The sequence below is a fragment of the Hippocampus comes genome, unplaced genomic scaffold (genome assembly GCF_001891065.2).
Source record: "Hippocampus comes isolate QL1 unplaced genomic scaffold, H_comes_QL1_v1.1 scaffold256, whole genome shotgun sequence".
NCBI classification, from domain to species: domain Eukaryota; kingdom Metazoa; phylum Chordata; class Actinopteri; order Syngnathiformes; family Syngnathidae; genus Hippocampus; species Hippocampus comes.
Window position 1 is genome coordinate 65297 of NW_017806249.1, and position 19758 is coordinate 85054.

Consider the following 19758-nt stretch of genomic DNA (forward strand, 5'->3'; position numbering starts at 1 on the left):
AGCTGTATTTTATACCCTTTTCGCGTAGCTCCATCTAGTGGATGTGTAACGCAACCACAACCACCATTGTCGCTTCCATTCTATGCGCCTTATAATGCGCCGCGCTCCATATATGAAAACAGTTTTAAAAGAGACTTTTTCCTGGGGGTGCGCCTTATAGTGCGGAAAATACGGTAAACTCTTCCAAGCTGTTGACCTTCGACTCATTTTTTACTCCCAATGACATTACCTCCCAAAATATCAGATTCAAGGTCATCAAGTGTTTATTCAGATAAGCTAATCCATACCCAAAGAGGGATAGACTTATTTTGCCATAAATATATGACACATAACTAATCCAATCCATGGCCCTGTTATAGTCAGTGGCCTGCACAACAATGTCAGCTCGCCTTCTGGTCCCTAAGTCAAATCCTGGAGTCAGACGTTCTTGAAAAATGACCATTGTTTTTGAGTTACTTGTATACAACTAGTTGGGTGGGGCCTCTACCCACCTACGCAAATGCCAAATTAAACCAAGTCAATCTTTTGTAAACTGCTTATTTGGAAAAATGTGTCTGTGAACAAGCGGTTCTGAATTTTGCTTTAGCGTAACGGCGTTGTTGATTTTCATAGCTCCGCCCACACTGAGTTATAGGGGCCCATGAAGGAAGGGGGAACAGCTGTCCAGAATTCCCACCGACTCGTCATGATGTTAGCAGAGGCGCTGCCGGGCTTACAAGCATTCATTCACAGTTCAGCCACTGGACTACAACGCCACAGCCCAAAGTTTAGCGGAGCTGCACTGAATTTTGTTGGATGCACACCTTCGCCCACAGCTAAGTAAGATGCTGCTTTTGAGAAGCAGCATCTTACTTGATTGTGCAATGAAGTTGTCAACGCCAAGGGCAAAGGAGGACGAGCTATTTTGGTGGCGTCCAATGTATGTCGGTGGCGTCGAAAAGGAACTGCCGTGTTATAAATGTCCATTCCGAATACTTGGATGTCGTCTCTGTTGTGCTCACAGCCATAAATGGGGACGTTGCCTTGCATGTGGGGTTGCTGTGAAATCGATTGTACCGTTATGTCTCCATCAATTTTGTGCTTCCTCATTTCTGAAGCGTTTTGGCTCGATGACAGCATTTACTGAGCATTCTTTCGCAATATCGAAGACAAGTGCGATTCCTCCTTTCATTCTGCCGTCATCTGAAAAAAAAAAAAAACTTTTTCCAACTTATTTGCATGACAGCTTTTGACCTTGGCAGAAGTCTGCAGTTCCACCTCAGGCTGTAATGCAGTCTGCCTGCCTCTTCGACACCGACTTGAAATGGCCTTATTGAAATGCCCAAAACACAACTCCCGTCTTCGGTGTAATCCAGTAAAGAGACTCCAATTTGTCCTCAGCCTTTCATCTCTGCTTGTCCGGCCAGCCCCGCGCGCCAAGCGAGCTTTTACAGCTCGGCCCGCTCCAGGAGCTTCCAGGGGCCGCGGTGCCCTTCAGGCTGCTGAAATAGAATTTCGCTGCACTTCCATCCCTCTTTTCAACCTTTAATCCCCGAGGAGCCGCTCATCGTCTCGGCTGCTTTTTCCACCTCATTCGCTGCTCACAAAACCACATACCAAGACATCGCACATATCTGTCTTTTTTTTTTTTTTTTTACTGTTATATTGGTCTTTTATCTTTTCCTGCCAGCATCACACATCTTGGCCAGAGTATGTGGGAGTGATTTCAGACTTTAAAGCGGTCTAATTTTGGAAGCTTGTAGTCAAGACGTGGCCTCATTGCATCTTTATTGTATTTATCTCCAGGATATGGCTTTTGATCTTCCGGTGTAAAAATCCATGATAGTGTGGAACCGGTTATGTGGATGAGGACGAGGCCCTGACGTAGCTTTTGAATATGGCTGGTCACCAATTCAGGGTGTACTCCAGCTGCCCGAAGACAGCTGGCATAGGCTCGGGCACGCCCGCGACTCTCCTGAGGAAAAGCGGTTCAGAGAATGCATGGATGGATGGATGTCATTAAACAAATTTGTCACCTCAAGTTCTTATTGAGTTGACAGTCCATTTCGCCCTCTCCCTACTATCCAGGAATGGTCCTTTTTTTTTTTTTTTTTGCCTTTTGTGAACATAGAAACAACACACATGCACATCGTGCCTCCGTTGGGGAGGATGTGATCGGTGACCGACTTGTAGTGTGACGTCTCGCCCGGTTCAAGACGCAGAACGATATGTCTGACAGCGCGACCACATCGTGAACCACAAAAAACGTTTTGTAGTTTGTGAAGGCCGTTCGTGGTTGTTCGACATTGGAATTGAAAATCAGAACCCAACATTTTCTGTTGTCGATGGACAACAGACCCAAACAGTTATAGACTGAAATCGTTATTCAACCCAGTATTGAAAAAAAAAAAAGACATACTTTATCTCCTTCACTTAGGGCAGCATCTGGTCTCCGGTGATGTCGAATTTGTATCAATCCGTTGTGGCCGGAGAAGAAACTGGCCTAAAAGGCAAAGCTTTTGATTTACCTCTTGATCTGTGTTCCTCCCCTCACTTATGGTCACCGGCTGTGAGTCGTGACCGAAAACAACAAGGCCGCCAATCCCAGCGGCTGAAATGAGTTTCCGCTGCAGGGGGTCCGGACTCTCCCTCAGAGATAGGGGGAGAAACGCGGTCATCCGGGAGGAGGTCTGAGTAGTCACTGCTCCTCCACTTTGACAGGAGCCGGATGAGGTGGCGCGGGCATCTGTTCGTGGGCAACTCGAGGGTGAGATGTTGCAGACACGCGACTCCCAGCTGTCTTAGGAACACATCAGGATCCTCCTGGAAGAGCCGAATGAAGTGTTTGGGGAGAGGGAAGTCTGGGCTTCCCTTGCTTGGGTTGCTGCCCACACCACCAACCCTCAAATAAGCACAAGACGATTAATAGATGAACCTATTGACAATGTGTTCATTTCTCCAAAGATTGCATCCAAAAACAAAACCAAAAAAAAAATCCAAAGAACATGCAAAGAGCACGCCAGAAGTTAATCTCGATTCCCGTGCTGAACCGCCTGTCTGGCTTGATTTTTGAATGATCGGATTTTTTGTGTGTCCCCTGCATAACAAATAAAGCTTTATGGTAAGCGCTAAACCAAAACACAAATTTCTGTCGTAAATGAAAGCGCAACCTCGAACGGCCGTTTAACGGCCGTGAGTCGGAGGAGGACCGTTTTTAATGACTATCGATGCTTGCCTGGGTATATGGCGTAATGGTTTCCAGCTGAGGGCACAAGCTTTCTTTGTGTCAGCTCTTTTGAAAGTGGCCACAAGTGCATGCCCCCGCAGCACTTCGTCTTGACGCTACATGCTAAAAGCGCCTCTCCCCTTCCCCCCCCCCTAAACAAAATTGGCATTCCGAGGTGGACCAATCGACTCTTTTATCCCCAACTTAACTCTGCCTGACTGCTGGAAGGGCAGCTGAGGGTTGCGGTGCGGCAGAGATAGCAACCCTGACATGTTTCCCAGGCCCTTGTCCTTGCGTGTGTGTGTAGGACTGATAGCCAGGATTGGTTAGGGGACGCATTCATCTTCAACGTCAAGTTTTTTTTTTTTTTTTTTAGATCCGCTTTTTATCAGCACTCAGACACTCTTCTTACAGGCAAAGTCGGAAAAAGCCCGGTCACCCCATGGCATTGTGTGCGTGACCTCTTTTTCAGATAGGAATAGTTTTTTATTTGAGGATGGGGGTGGGGGGGTGGAGGGGTCTACCAGACGAGTCTCCCTGCCTATAAATGAATTAGACAAGATAAGATCAGATAACATAGACAGGTCTCTTCCTTTACATTCCCATAAGTTGTCTTTTGTGCCCCCATCAAAAGACACGGTTCCTTTATGAAAGGGATGTCTCTTTTTTTTTTTTTTCTTTCTGTGGGAACTGGGAAAACTCAGAGGGAGGTTATCACCTTACAGACGCAAATGAGGGATTAAATATGCATTGTCTTTATTACAGCAGCGGAACTCCTCTGAAGCAATTGGTGAAGAAAGTCACATCACTGGCTTTGCATCTCAGTTCTCTGTTCGGTGACTTGAGCAAAGTCCCACAGATATCACTTTTCTTCACGCCAGAAGAAAAAGCTCAAGTTTTTTTTGCATATCAACAAACAGGCTTTTGTGGAATTGTCAAACTTTCGGTAAAAAGTTGCCGCGGATGCTTTTTATATACTGGATAAGGTTCTTAAACCAAGAAGGGATTTTCCGGAGATAACGATGTCCACGCCACATTTTCACAACTTGAGATAAGACGCGGCAGTGCCTTTTGAGCATCCTGCACACATTCTCTTGAGCTCATGTTTGGATTCCATTTATGAGAGAGTGCTGTTGACCAAAATTGGGCGATGAGTAAAATTCTGAGGAACCAGCCGACTAATGAGCAATCAAATTTTTCTGAACATCCATCCATCCATTTTCCAAACCAATTTATCCTCACAAGGGTCGCGGGGGTGGGGTGGAGCCGATCTCAGCCGTCTTCGGAGGGGGGGGCTGTAGCCTTTCTCAGCCGTCTTCGGGCAGCTGGCGGGGGACACCCTGAACCGTTTACCAGCCAATCGCAGGGAACACAGAGACGAACAAACATCCGCGCTCACACTCACACCTCGGGACAATTTTGAGTGTTCAATCAGCCTGCCATGAATGTTTTTGGAATGTGGGAGGAAACCGGAATACCCGGAGAAAAGCCACACAGGACCGGGGAGAACATACAAACTCCATGCAGGGAGGTCGGAGCTGGAATTGAATCAGGTACCTCTGCACTGTGAGGTCGATGTGCTAACCACTCGACTACCGGGCCGCCTTACTTTGGTATTTACCCTTTAAAATATGTGTAAGCATTGATCTCGCTGACCTAAAGGTAAAATGTCATTGTTTTGAAATAGCCGTGTAAATCTCTTTTGTTTTAGGTTTCATTTGCTGTCAGTAAGCCTTAAACGCGAGTGGCAGCTGAAAGCCTTTCTTTTGAAGAATAGCCAAACTGCTGCTTGTTGTGAGACGCCTCGAGTTTCACTGCGACCCGTCAGTGCTTGTATCTCGAGTCTTTGCTTACAAGTCAAACGGAAAATCGTCCGAACGACGGCTCCTTATCTCGAAAAACTCTAAAATTGGGTCACTGATATGTCTCTCAAGGCGCCACTTTACCTGCTTAATTCACAAACCGTGCATCGACGTCGGAGTGAGGAGCTCGGGTGCTGCGCACAACAGATACCCCGAGGGCATTTCTACAGCGCCCCTGACGCTCCTGACACAATTTCCGTATATTGCATTTTGAACACGCATCCATTCGAGCTCAAGAAAGGAGCTTCTGTGTGCTAAAATTACCCCACCATACATGAATAATACAGCGTGATTTTGAATTTCAGCCTGTACAGGTCTGTTGAATTTGTAATGTAAGGCATTGACTCCCATCTTTATTTTTAATGTCCTTGTAATTTTTTATCCTACCTTCCACTCGTGACACTATTGGTTTTGTACTCGCTACAACTGAGTTCATTACCACAAGGTGATTGTAAAGATGCGTGGGAGGGGAGAGAGAACACAGAAAGGAAAGTTTCTGCAATACTTCACTTTGGACTCTGCTCGATCCAGCCATCCATTTTCTAATCCGATTTATCCAGCTGTCTTTGGGGCACACCCTGAACGGGTTGCCAGCCAATCGTAGGGCACACAGAGACAGTGATAATTTGACAGTTTGAGCCCTGCGAGTCGCAGGGACTCGCTGATCAGAAAAGTATGAGTCCCATTATGCATTTAGAGAGTCCCAAATTTCGAATTCTGAAATGGTCTACTTCTTCAATTGCATATGATAATAACACAAACAACAACAATATACATTGATAAGAGGTTTATTTCTAATAAACAAATGCTGCAAAAATTTCAATAATTCAGGCATACAAGATTTGCTGAGAAATAAGTTCTGATTTCATCACATGGTTCAGTCTTTGGGTTCATAAATTCTCCTCTCTTTACTCTGCTTCCAATGATGCAAGGCTTTCTCAAAGTCAACTTATTATCGCAAAAAACGATCCAACTTTAGCTGCTTCCTCTGTGATATCTCTGCAATAAACTTTCGCAACACTTGTTCGCAACACTTGTTTTAATGTAACACAACTTGGCAATCGCCTGCTTTTCGCGAGGTTGAAGCCCGATCTCGCCAATCTCGTCTGTCTATCTTTTGACTGAGAAATTTCATTGCATCCCAGAAACGCACACTATTTGGAACTGTGCGTCCCGCGAGAAAATTATGCGTCTAGGACGCGGGACGCAGAGGTAATGAGATGACAGAGAGACGAACAACCGTTTGCGCTCACAATCGCACCGCGGGATAATTTAGAGTGTTCAATCAGCCTGCCATGCATGGTCTTGGAATGTGGGAGGAAACCGGCATACCCGGAGAAAACCCACGCAGGCACGGCGAGAACACGTAAACTCCACACAGGAAGCCCGGAGCCAGGATCAAACCCTGCACCTCTACACCGTGGGGCAGATGCGCTAACCAGTCGCCCACCGTGCCGCACGACGCTGCTATAATGAGAACTGCGTTTTTGTGCTTTGTACGATGACATTTTTTTTATTTTAATGAGCAACACAAAATGAACTATCTTGGACTGCAAATGGGGTAATAATCACTTCAAATGTGGTAAAGGATCTGAGAACTGAAAATGGTGGCAATTCTCCTTTACTGACCATCCTTGTCGGGTATCATTCAAAAATAAAACGGCTCTCGCTTTGACAAAGAGATAACTTTCCTGATGCAATGACAGGACACACACTTCCACCTCCCAAAGAGTCACTTATCCTTGCTTTTAACTGGCCCTATCAGCTCTTTGCTGAGCACTCGGGGAAAAAAAAAAGGCCCGATGGAGCTCTCTTATCAGCCTGAGCGCACGCTGAGCAGCACATCTGTGCTCGAAGGGGCGGCCTGGTCGATGGGAGTGTTTATGTTCAAGTCAATCTGCCAAGATGTCAATAGTAATCAAACCATAGCCAGAACCAGACTTTCACTCTAAAATGTTTGTCAGAGTTCGTTCTATAGCAGTCTGTAGTAATAATGCTCGTCCTAAATTTGCCCTCTTGTATCTCAGCGTGTCCATGGGTGAAAAGATTTGCTTCACCACAGGATGTATTGTCGCACAGAACACTCAGTGAAAATTGCCAGCAGTTCTACACAATGGCAGGAAATTTTAAATGATAAATGTTTTGCCTTCCTTTGGTTGCAAAACAGAATTATTGTCGGAAGACTAAATATTACATTCCCGTTAGCTTCCCAAATGGCTTGAAAATTGAAAATACACAAAGACCTATTTTTCTTTTGTTTTATGAAGCACTTTCCATCATTCTAGTTTTAGTGGAAACAAAAGCACAGAAAAAAATAGTTTGACTTGAATGGAATATTTCCCTGTGGGACAGTCAAAAAGCCAACAAACACCAAAACTTAATCAAAAATACTAAATGCAAACACATCCACCATGAATAATATTGCTATATAACTCGTGGGGAAAAATGATGTGACTTGTGGCAAGACAGAATTCAACCATCTGTATCACGTAGCGAAAGAGACGACAGCAGACCTGAATTGTCATACATGGCAATGACAAAAAAAATGCAGCTGTCTGACCAGTACTTCAACCGCAGCGTTTGTTATTAAGTTTTTCCAGCGAGCTTTAATTGAGCAAAGTCTTCTCTTTCACTCTGGTCGATCTGTCGGGCAGTGGCAGCCAAACATTATCATTCTTTTTCACCGTGGTCTTGTCTGTTTTCTTGTCTTCTGTTTGCGCCATTAATTCGGTCAGCAAGTTGTTGTCTGAGGGGGAAATGTTTCAGCTTCTCTACAGAACCATTTTAAGGGAGCGAATGAAGTCAACAAGTAATTGTAGGCTAACGTTTTGGCTAGCTAGCTTAACATTTTGGCTAGCTAGCCACACTTTGCGCACACACTCTGAGCTACAGACTATCATGTTTGAATTGAAAAAAAAGATAACTAACCATTGACAGAGGGGCTTTGAAAGTTGCTTAGCCCCTACATTTAATTGCAGCATTATTTATTAATTTTAACTTCAATAACCACAATCATCCCAATACATCAGATTGAACTCAGTTAAACGGAGACTAATTTTAAATGGTTTCACGGAGCTCTGCTTAATTTTAAAACTGCATTAACTCATTTAAAATTTGGTTTTACCAATCTCTGATTACAGTTAATCTTAGATTAGCGTAAATCTTGTTGGTGCAACCCCGCCTAAGGGCGTTAAAATTACGGTTGAGATTTTCGTGAGGTTCTTCTACAAAATTGGCCAGATGTCAAAATGTTCAAACGATGACACGACGTCAGAACACAGACAACGTAACGTTGGCTTCTCATCATGTGTTTGTAAAACAAAAGACATTTCCAATTCATCCTTTTGTACTCTCCCTTGCGATGTGAAGTATAATGAACGTGACGTCTGGGAGGGGAGCACTGGAACATACAAGGGCACGTTTCCCTTCCAGCTTTTTAGCGGTGCGCTCTGTTCTACCATTCTAGCAAACGGTTCATTTGCAAGATTGCCGAGGAATGCGGCATGTGTTTGCTGAGCCAGCTAACTGGCCTCGGCGAATAACCTGACGATTCACTTGCAATCTTATTGATCCTATAATCACTGCTTTACTTCCCCCTGACCTCACTTCTTTACAGGAGGAATCTGTGATGCCACGTTCCCACGGACGGAATTAGAATCAAATCAAATTTTTTTTTTTTGAGAGAGAGAGATTTGTAACTTTAAACTAAACGTAGCCAACAGCCCTCCACCCACGCGCCACCCTTCCCGCTGCCAGACTTTTATTTACCCGAGTAGGCCTGCTGAATTTTGATAAGACACCTCTGTCGGGAAGAATTAATGCAATGCCTACCCAAGGAGAGAGTTTCTATTAGGGAATGACTTCGAATGGGTTGAATCCAAGCAAAATGCATCTCCACGCTGTTTGATGCTTCCTGTATATTTCTGGTTTAGTGACGACTGTTGTTATTTTTTAAAAACACAAACCGCATCTAATTCCAATGCAGAGGGATTCTTCCTCTTGTGTCCCGGTGTGTCAGAAAGTGTCGCGACTTCGGCTCTTTCCATGAAACATTCCCTTCCGTTTGACACGGGCAAAGAAATGAGCTGAAAACTATCTCCATGTGCGATATGTCTATACTATGCGGTCCCCTGATGGCCAAGGTGCGCACACGAGAAGGAGCAGCACAATGTCCATTGAACTGAAACTGCCCAAATATGTGGCAAAATCTCATTACTCTTTTGTTTTATTTTTTTATTTACACCATTACAGAGTGCTATTCTACTAAAAACACATGACAATTTTTTTTTGGGGGGGGGGGCGGGAACATAATGACATTTTCCATTCATTTTGGAATTAGACCCTGCAGTGGAGGATCATCGGAAATGGGGTCTTACATTCCTATGACCCCCGCGTCTCACCATCATCAAATGCTTTCAAGCGGGGTCTAATCACTCTAATTAAACCCCAACGATGCGTGATGTTGTTCAGGATCTATCCTGACTTATACATGAAGGCACATTTCTGCCCATCGCGATGGAACCATCCGAGTGAGCTGCTCCCCCTGCATCAATTAAGCCGACACGGTTTCGGCATTAACTTGGAACACACACTTGTAAGACACACAGAAAACAGCCGCTGATTGCTGCAAGGAGAAAATTAAGTCAATGAGTTGCATTCCCACTTTCATACATCTGCCTGCATTTTAGGAATTTCGTCAGCCCCCTGGCCCTGAGCCAACCCCCCCATGCCCCAACCCCCACAAAATACAACCCCACCCACCCCTTCCCCGCCTGAGCTTATTCGAATGACAAACCTTGAAAACAGCTAACGAAACACATTTGTATTGACAGGAAATGACCCAACCATATCCCAAATTATTTGAGACATTTGCATCTCATAGACATTTTAAAGTTGTTGGTGGCAAGCTTTTTAGGTCATATTGCAACGAAGGTTCAGGGACTTCCTCATATGGGAAGCAACAGAATATTGCACACTTTTTTAACTGGGTCAATTTTCAGTTGAAGTCAACCAGCGACCAAACTAGGCCGCTGGGAAGCTGGAAAAGAAGTGCTCATGCTACAGCTGAGTGTCAAGTATCTTTCTCTGTATTGCATTAGATCCTAACGTATGGTTGCGCTCTTCCCTGTACAGTGTGCAATTGAAAAATATAATAAAAAAGTGAATTACCTGTTTCAAAGGCATTATGTGTCAGGTCATGGGGGCGTGATGTTGTAAACAGACAATATATATATATTTTTTTCTAAAGGAGATAACAAACATTCACCAGCTGAGCTGACTGTCTTTGTGGCCGCAATTTCTGTGAGATTCGTGCTGAAAACAGATTTATACATCATCGTCTTTATGTCGAGTAACAATAGAACCACAGAGAGCTTTTTGCCACGCTGTGCCATATTTGATTTCTTGTGACTAGTATGAGGGAGTGTGAGAGTGATAACAGCAAATTTCAGTCACCCGCTCCCGCCATTTGCACCTGAAAAGCTGTAACTTTAAAGTTAATTGCAGATTCCAGATTGTGTGTGATTGGGAGCACAAATGTTTGCTTGTCGCTGTATGCCCTGCAACCGTTTCTGGGGGTCCCTCCACCTATTGGCCAAAGACAGCTGGGATAGGCTCCGGCACACCCGCGACCCTTGTGAATAGAAGCGGATTAGAAAATGGATGGATGGATATTTAAAAAAAAAAACAAGCGTTGAATTTCTGATAAACTTCTGAACTGAAATGAGTTAGCACCTAGCACGAGGTGGCCGCCAAATTAATTTCTTTTGCTGGCACGAGATCAATCGTCGTGTCATTGTTAATTCACGTGGCAAGATCAGATATTTGGAATCGAAGCTGCCAAAGGACAGCGGAATTGGAAATGGTGGACTTCATCCACCGAGATTCACCGGAAGTCTTAACCTCCTCCAAGGTTACCGGTCCAATTTTCTTGACACTCACCACCCGTGTAGAATACAAGATGCCTTTCCCTTTAAAAAGATTCAAATAAATAAATACATTCATATTGATAATAATAAGGAAGCCGTTCCTCTGAAATGTTTAAAAAAGTATATCTTGTACATCGTAGAGGTAAACTTTAGTTTATTTACAGGAACTCAATCTCATTAATTACCGGTAGGTAGAAATGTGAACACTTTAGTAGACACAATTTCAAGATGGCTGCTGCTAAGCAGTACCTGGCTCTTTCTTCTTAAGCCCGGTCCTACAACAACAGACATTTATCATCCGCCTCACGACGCTGGCGACCTCCCAACCAGATACAATATCTTGCTTTCCCTCACAGTGAAGTAATAATACAATATCAGGGAGCGAGACAGATGTACTTTCTTCTCCTAACTCTCAAACAACAACAAAGAATATTTATTAGCTTCCAAATTAGGAGACCTCGGCATGACAGCAAGCTACAAAGACATTCGCTACTACAGAGTACCTTTTTGGTCTTACAGTTCAGGAAAGGATGAAATTCTCTTTGAAAATAGCCAGTCCGGAGAACCCACAATTACACGTCAGGCTTTGTCTTACATCCGCATCTATTTTTAACAAATCCAAGACCGTTATGCACTATAGCGAGGAGGCAGTGTTGCAGATGATACTGTCCACACGCCAACAAATTAATAATTAACTTTAGCCACTGAATGACCGCAAATATTTCCACACACAACAGAGGAGAAGAGTCGGTTGGATTTCCATTACAAGTACGGACATTGTTTGCACGCATTAAAATCGTGTTTTGTCAGCAGGAATGATTTTTTTTTTGTTTTGTACATTTTGGTCAAATCATGAATTGAAACCTCTTGTCCTTTCCCCATCTCAACACCTTTCAATCGCAGGACTGACGCACAGAGACTCACAACTATTTTGACCGTGACTTGCCCGGACGTACTAGGTTGTACTTTAACGTAGCTTCATGCTGGGCTACCACGCTGTAATAATTTTTGTGGAATCAATTGTCGAGACAAAAAAAAAAAATCCCGCGGCCCGGTGGATGACTGGTTAGCGCATCAACGTCACAGTGCAGAGGTGCAGGGTTCGATTCCGGCTCCGGCCTCCCTGTGTGGAGTTTGCATGTTCTCCCCGGGCCTGCGTGGCTTTTCTCCGGGTACTCCGGTTTCCTCCCACATTCCAAAAACATGCATGGCAGGTTAATGGAACACTCTAAATTGTCCCTAGGTGTGAGTGTGAGCTTGGATGGTTGTTCGTCTCTGTTTGCCCTGCGATTGGCTGGCAACCGGTTCAGGGTGTCCCCCGCCGACTGCCTGAAGACGGCTGGCATAGGCTTCCAGCAGCCCCCGCGACTCTTGTGAGGATAGACCAGATCAGAAAATGGATGGACGGATGGATGAAGAAATCCGTGACTGTCCTCATTGAGCATCATGAAGTAAATCCTTATGTCACTGTTGGACAGTTAGCAGAAAGACCAGAATCTAGTCATGGACAGAGTGGTGTACGATGAAATAATTCTGGTTCGGTGGACTGGTACGATACATCAAATCTTTGGGCTCACACCTGTTTGTTAAGATAAATACCACGGCCTTTAAGGACGGACAAAGACACTTCAAAGCGAAGGGTTGTGTGAACAAGGCAGGCGACGTTGTCAAGGTGCCAATTACAGCATTGTAATTATGATTCATAAAAAAAAAAAAAAATAATCTGATTACTTTTACTATTTTCTTCCACGGCAAGAAAAAACATTTTCATTTTTCACCCTAATCCCCAACACCACAGAGAGCCGACAGTCACATAAAGTAATACACACACCGAGGACATAATTCCAAAATCAACATTGATTCAGAAGCAGCGAAAGCAGTTCTTTGAACAAAAACAACCAAACATCTTTTTTATTCCAATACATGAACGAGGCCAAACGCGTTCTAATTATGATTCTGATGCAATTCTGCGCTGTCAAGTTGCATCTGTTCATTGGCAGCAAAAGCTTACATCATCGTTCACTTTGTGTTCATTTGGATTTCGCTTGGAATTGTTTTGACTTCCTGTCTCACTTGGAATTATTCATCTTAACTCCAGTCATGTGCTAATGGGGGGTGGGAGGGGGGTACTCGCAAATGTGCCGTGCGACCTCTGCGCCATCACGCCACTGCAAAGATCCGCCTGACTCGGCCTCCCGCCTCCGTCCGCTGAAAACAACCAGTGGCGTTTCTCGGCCAAATATTTGTTTGGGTGTTTTTTTTGGAAACTGTCCATGATGTATGTTGTTTGACTCTGATTTACCAATTCAAGCGCCGGCGGAACTATCAAAATCTAAAAACCCTACAACAGCGTATGCAGTATTAGCGGCACACAACGATGAATTAAACATCAACTTTATCGAGGGGAAAATTATGTAGATGGAAGTGAATGTGGTGAAGAAGTAGAGCAGAAATAGAGGTGTCATGAAAAGGATCTTCCACCGTGTGCTTTCGAGGATGAAATGGCATCAAAGGTTGTTCCTTTTCCAAAGACAAGGAGAGAGCTCCTCCTCCGCCGCTTTGTTCAGAGTCGACATGGTTTTGTGTTGGAACAACTGAAAGTTAACATGCTGCGATACAATAACCACTACAGTGAAACTCCTCTACAATAAAACCTACATGGGCGAAAATACCCCCTAGTGTGAAAAAAAATCTTCATGCATCAAAACCATTCCCACTTTTCTGCTCCCCCTACAATGAAAAATCCCCCTGTTGCGAATACGAAATCTTTTTCTCTGCCCTTAACTCGCAACCAGATTCACTACAACGAAAACAAGCCTTCCGCAAAAGTCTAATCCAACCTCAGGTTACAGCGACTCCTACTGCTTAGCTCGGAAACGGCAACGGCAAACACCACACTGGTTTACACATGCACAGTAGTCCAGGAAGTATTTGTTATTGTTAGTTTCAGGCGCAGTACAATGTCACATTGCTAAAATAGCGACAAAAACAGACCTTTGCGGACCAAGGAGTGAAGAAAAGAAAAGCTTTAAAGCTTGAAGACAGGATAAAAGGAATAAAAATGAAAGATGGAGGAAGCAAAGTAAAAGACATTATACAAGAAATTGATGTAAGTGAAAGTGAATGCTGATTGTAAATTTCGCAATTTTCTTCCCTTTTTTTCTTCCTACGCTGGCTATATGTAGTGTCAAAAAGGTGTATGCTCATACTTATGCACTATTGGAATAAAAATAGAGTCCACATTCGTTTGTATGTGTGTGTGTGTGTGTGTGTGTGTGTGTGTGTGTGTGTGTGTGTGTGTGTGTGTGCGTGCGTGTGTGTTTACATCTGAGATAAAATTTGCTATTGTGAAAAGTCCCCGGTTGTGAAAAATTTCTTGCTGCAAACATGATTTCGTTGTAGAGGAGTTTCACTGTAGTCACAATTTCTTTCTTTCTCGGGCATCTTAGCGACGTAACGTGGCGCCTGGCCGCCTTCCGCTTGTTTTCGTGACGTTGACTAATGCCTCTGCAATTACCCTTGGCCACCGTTTCTCTTATCTCAGATGTATCCCAGCAAAGTCCAGAAGGATGACGTCTGCCTGAGGCTGATTGGAATGCCTCCCGATTTAGCCTCCTGCTCTTCTGTCTTAAATGACAGATCAGCCAAACAAGGCCATTAACTCGATTTGAATTTCAAGAGCGGCAGACTCACTCGCATCACACTTGGAGTCGGTTGGTTGAAAGTTTTCCAGAAGATAATTCATCAGCTCTTGCACGCTTCCACTTGAGGCCATTTTCATTTGTTGGACATTTCATAAAATAATAGTTTTACATCTTCACGGCATTTGTCAGTACTTCAGTTCTCATCTTGCAGTCGGTCTGGAAGTATGCGGGAGGGTTGAGTAAGTACGGCGAGCTGTTGTTACCACGGAGACATGCGAATCTTCAGAGTGACGCAATATAACTCTCGAAAAACAATACGGCGACTGTCATCACGAGAAAGGAACATTTTTGAGTAAGGCCATATTCAGGACAACCTTATATAATTTATCAAAGATGACGAGTACTTCTGTCTTTGGCGATTAAGACAAATAACGTTCGGAAATCTCCTGGTTGGCCAGGTCCAGCATAATTCACGTCACTGTAAAGTGAAAATGAATTCAGCATGACTTCTGACGTCAGTTTAGTCCTGTGGCATTATATTGATGAGATCACTCAAGTGTTGTCATCAGTAATTTACTCATTGATCAGTTCCAGTAAAAAGTCAACAAGACGGCAAAAATAGACTCATGCCAAAGCTGTCGGGACTCGTTCAACCGACAAAATGTGCATTCAGACACATGGCCCGCTTCTTGCGAAAGTGGGTCATGTAGATTTGCCCTAAAAAAAAATTAAAAAATAACATGCTTTAATCACAAAACATGGAATGTTGTCATGGCTTTGTATATTCAAGAAAACATACTGCATTTTCCCACAATCTAAAGCAGTTGGATTGGGGCGACAGCAATGCCTCACGCAAATGCATGTACGACAGTCGAACCTCATTACAACGTACCTCGAGGGGGATAAAGAATCTGTAGCTTATAATGGTAGTTATAAAATGGCCGCCAACTCCGGCGTCTACCACACTATGAACATTTATAGCTGTAAAAACATGAACATGTAATTTAGTGTAAACATGTCAATTCCAAATATGTGAATAAGAAGAAAAGAATGATTTGATAAGACATGAAACGAACAATAGCATTCCCAATATAACATTCAGTCAGCAAATGTTACCCGCCAGGGGCAACCGCCAGTGCCGCCGACGAAGCCAACTGTCGTCAATTTACGTCGTCTCGGCTGTGCTTCATCCCTTTCGAAAGTGAGAGAGATAATTCCAGCCTTCGCAGACAGCAAGATTTGCTTCCGTTTACCAGGCATGTTTTCAGAGCAAGTACTACGGAAGTACAACAATGTACGAGTCGATCAGTAGCATTGCCTAGCAACGGACAGGAATCCCGCGCTGTACATGTTCATAAGCAAGGTCGCAGCGGCAATTAGCTTCCCGCGGTTTGTTGTCACGAATGCCTTTTCATTCCTTTTCATAATTTTGTCAGAAAAATCTGGTTTTTGAAATGAAGTTTACTTTATCAAGATTGTTCTTTGTCGGCATCATCGGCAAATGGAAAATGAATGACGCAACTTTTCAGACCCCTCTCCAGATGCTACGTTTTTTTAAAAAAAGGTGACCATTAACAAAATCAAACCCATTTTTGTGGCAGTGAGAGCGAGAGATGGTCACTCCTTTACATGCAGTCTTCAAATGAATTGTACCTACGTGAAGCTAGCATTGGCTACCTCAACCAAACCCTCATCAGTAATATCTCTCCTTCTCCAGCGGCAGTGATATGATACCTATGTATTCAAAAAGACGAAATATCTTTTTTATGGAACTCTTCTTCATCCGTGCAATGCAAAGGACGATGCCGTGAAGTCGTCCATGAATCGAAATAGGTGTTTTTGCTAAGCATTGTCCACATACTTATTTCTCGACGACTCGATTTATCACCCCGCAGTAAATCTCCTCCTCGGACCGGATGATACAACGTAATAAAATGCTTCCATTTAAACGTGAGGTGCTGTATGGTTAGTGAGTCTATGCTTGTTTTTATGACTTTACCTCAACATCTACTTTGGATTGCTTATCGGCCCTCGCTTCGTGTGCCTCGGCTATAATGTTCTCATATCCTGACACCTAACTTGCTTGTTCAAGACAAATTATGATAGACTCTCTTTTATCTGAGGCTATATGAGGACGGTGTTGCGATGCTGCCTCGGAATTATTACACAGCCCGTTCCCACTCTATTTTTAATATGTAATACATAGAATATGGTTTTCAAATGCTGGATGAAACTTTTAGAAAGGCAAAGCCGACTTTTCTCGGCTGATTTGGATAAATTGACATCCCCTGGGTAATATGTGGACCCCCGAGTTGAAGTAAATGATGAAGCAGAGGAGGTATTGCGATGGATAGCAAGTGATGGGTGTATTGATCGCGGCCCCAAACTCATCTCGCCATTCCAAGAAAGTGTCCAATGGATCCAATAACCAGTGGACGAGGCCCGTAATTCCTTGGGTGGCTAATGACAACTCTACCGTTATATATACTGTCTAGCCATAAGGCAGGCCGATAGCCTTTGTCACCAGCATGATATATCCATCCATCCCTCCATTTTCCGATCTGCTTTATCCTCACAAGTGTCGCGGGGGTTGCTGGAGCCTATCCCAGACGGCTTCGGGCAGTAGGCGGGGGACACCCTGAACCGGTTGCCAGCCAATTGCAGGGTATACAAAGGCGAACAACCAGCCGCGCTCACATTGACACCTATTTCGAGTGTTCAGTCAGCATGCCATGCATGTTTCTGGAATGTGGGAGGAAACCGGAGTACCCGGAGAAAACCCACGCAGGCCAGGTAGAACATGCAAACTCCATATAGGGAGGCCGGAGCTGGCATTGAACCCGGTACCTCCGCACTGTGAGGTCGATGCGCTAACCACTGAACCACCGGGCTGCCAGCATTTTATATATGTGTGTGTATATCTATAGATAGATAGATTTTTTTTTTACATGACTTATACTTTTCATCTGAAGCCCAAATGGCTCCAATGTGGTTGTGCAAAAAATTGTCAGGACATCCAACAATCAGATAAGTGATGGGTGACCATAAAGCCTTTTTTTTCTTCTTTTTTTTCAATATTTCACGAACAATGACTTCAGTACTGTTTTTGTACTGACTGGGTACATCGGTCGGGCTAACAGACTGACTGCTCATGTTGAATAACAGCCAGCCAGTGCTGAAGGCAAGAGTGCAGCAGCTTCCCGGGATCCTATCATCCATCTGGCCGTCTTCCTGAGGACCGATTGGTGGGTCACTTTGGGGATGAGGGTTACCAATCAGGGAGGAGCAGTTGGAGGTGGCGGCACATTGCAGCCCGGCACGAGCACACCCCGATGAACATCCAGAAACACTTTGGCAGAGCAGAGCGACAGGTAGAATATACTATGAGCCATAACAGTCAGCCTTGAAGGACATTTGGGAAGTGGTTCTCTGTCTGTGTCGCTCTTTAAGGCGAGACTCAGCGAAGAAGGCATTTGGAGCATCGTAATCTTCCACTTTAAGCATTTGAACAACTTGATGTCGGCACGAATAACGCTTTATCGCTCTCTGAATCATCCACTGAGTTGAACTTTTGTTGATGCCGAGTTCCTCGAGATGGACTTTCCCCGAGCGTTGTGCAAATGCCTGTTCTTGGAATTCAGTGTTCATCACAGGTGGTAGGCCTTCCACTGCGTGCTTTGTCAAAACAGATCCTGTTTTTAGATACTTGCCGTGAAGAGCGTATGTTGTTCCACTTTAAGGAGTGTTAAAAAAAAAATAAAAATGGACTGCAGTCATGTAATGTAACATTTCTTCCCAGGAGACAATTTTACAACGCTACAAAAATCATGTGGCCGAGGCATTTGGAGCATCATGGGCCAGGGGAGCTTTTCAGAACCGCAAAGCCTAAATTGTCAAATGCTGATGACCTCACGTCTGTCCGAATGATACCTAAAGTGAAATCTAAAAAAAAAAAAAAAGCGTATACTGACTTGTGTGCACACCCTGTCGAAGACGATTACATTCATTAAGGTGACTCATTTCATTCAGCGCAATTTGACTGTTTCAGCAAGTGGCTCCGCCTCCTCAAGCTAAGAGCGCATCATTAGCGACGAGTTGACGTTATGCTCCGAATCATCGGGCTTAGGGAAGTCAACAAATTGACTCGTCTATACAACCCCTCTTATATACACCATATCAATGTGTTTGCGTGAGTGCGTCCGCGTGTTGCTCAAATGTGTGCGGCCATATTATTCCGCACTCGGGCATCTTTCATGTTTTTAGCCAAGGCAAGAAAGCAATGGTTTCACACTCCTTGAGGATCTTGGCATTTGCTATAAAGCTGTCAGCTTTGTCACGACTGTACAATGACATCAATAAATAAACACATAAATAAATTACAATGGGGAAATAGAGTTCATTTAGTCCATATGCAGCGTTTAAATCTTGAGATAACAAAGTATAAATGGTATTCCTGCAACTACAGTAATTGCATCATATGAACTCTCCTGGTGTATTTAAGTCAAGTGCATCGTGGTCTAGTCTCATTAGTGTCACGCAGCACTACGTTGCTCTCAGTAATTCAGAGGTGTGAATCTGAATGATTTCTGTCTCGGGTGTGTCAGGCCTGTGATTGACTAGCGATCAGTTGGGTCCAGAATCCTGCTACTCGAGCTAAATCATCTGGGATACAGTCCAATATTCATGTCAAAGCTTTGTCTTTTCCTCTTATTTACAGTTATACTCTGTCAAAATGAGTGCTGTGAAAAAGGTTCATTAAAAGGGCATTTGGGTAACACAATTCAAGAAACGGCATCGCAAAGGTTTTATTGTACAGTGGTACCTCTACTTACGAAACAAATTTTTCTGAACTCGAAAATTTTATCAGTAGAAATGCGTTTTCCATGTAAATGCCCTAATTCGTTCCAAGCCCCACCAAAATTGTCACATAAATGTTTCCCAAAGCATAAAAATGCATCAAAATATGTAACAAATACACATTACAATTAGATTGTTGCACAATAAATGAGAGTTGTACATAATGTAAAAAACAATGAATAGACTAAAGAATGAAAATGATGGTCATTTAGCTTTGAACTGCATCCTCGTTGTTTTTGCCCTTTCTAGTCCTTGTTCTCTCT

The 19758-nt window shown here is 43.8% G+C and overlaps 1 protein-coding gene across 1 annotated transcript in view; it reads left to right on the forward strand.

The window, feature by feature from the left end:
• pudp (pseudouridine 5'-phosphatase) overlaps positions 1-19758 on the forward strand; it is a 41086-nt gene that overhangs the window by 6973 nt on the left and 14355 nt on the right. The window lies entirely within an intron of this gene.